Consider the following 1,346-nt stretch of genomic DNA (forward strand, 5'->3'; position numbering starts at 1 on the left):
TGTTTGGCAGAAGAATGCGTTTATCATCATGTCAACTTAGAGCTAGTTTTGTTTGATGGATCTGATCATATTTTGCGACATCCGAACATTTTTATGCTGGTCCAAGCAGGCTTTATAGTCGTCAAATGTGATACGCTTCAACGTTGATTTTTTTACTCCTTTGACCCGCGATTTTTTCCGATCTTCACCAGATACTTTAAAGCTGTATATTTTCGCTCGGAGCCCCACGAACTCAGTCATAATCTTACCATTATTTTCATCTTTCATTACACCTAATTTCTTCTTATTCTTTAGAGGTATATTATATACATTATTTATTGGATAGTCAGAAGTGTCGAATTTATCAATATCATTTTTCATAATTTCATAAATATCCTCTACTCTGAAATGATAAATAAGACTATCCGTATCTGTGTACAATAGTTTTGCCCTATCCTCAAAAGTTTTTTTTCACATAATTATAGTGAAAATCATAAATGTATTTTTTGGAAATATCTAGAATTCTAAAGCCTGCGTATAATGGTTTATTAAATTTTATTTTCGTTCGGCGCATTTGGATTATTACCAAATCCTTATCGAAAATAATACTACTATGAAAGTTGGGTTTCGATATCCAACTCTCACCATCCGATCGTGCATCACATCTTGATACGAGTTTCACATCATTATGTTTCATGACATTTTCCATTGTTTTTCCGAAAACCGCGTTATTCATCAATTTATAAAAAATTTTTTCAAAGTCATTCTGAGAATTTTTTCGATAATTAGTATTTAAATCAATATATTTTTTTAACCATAAGGTCTGTGAGAACTTCAAGATTCTATGAATTCTAGTAATTTTCAAGCCCAAACTACAATATTATTTTAAATTCGCCTAATGAATGACGTGATTTTTTTTTTGAGTTTAAAGTCATCAATAATTTTGGTAACTTTGATTGACCGTTTGGGGGGATTATATGCTCTGGGCACAATGGTAAATCTTTATGCTCTTCATGCAATTCCCGTGGGTACTCCAGGTCAACTTCCAGGATGTATCCAGTCTCTGAGTCATCTGGAATCTTCAGAACGTTGAGGGATGACCAATCTTCCAGCCAACAGAAGTTCCCATTCGGCAAATGATGATTCATTGCTGCTCCATATAAGTTGTTTACATCCAGATACATCAAATACGATTTTTCTTCTTCAGGGTTATATTCATCAGCTCCCATGTAGTGGTTATTTACCTTTCCATATCGGTTTGACCACTGCGACAGTCCTCCTCGAATGTCTTTCTCAATGAAAACGAGCATCTCAGGGTCTTGCAATAATTCCAATTGAACTCCAGTGATTTTTAACATTGCATCAAA

This window comes from Diachasma alloeum, unplaced genomic scaffold (assembly GCF_001412515.2).
Source record: "Diachasma alloeum isolate Michigan unplaced genomic scaffold, Dall2.0 Dall_scaffold_00613, whole genome shotgun sequence".
In the NCBI taxonomy this organism is placed as follows: domain Eukaryota; kingdom Metazoa; phylum Arthropoda; class Insecta; order Hymenoptera; family Braconidae; genus Diachasma; species Diachasma alloeum.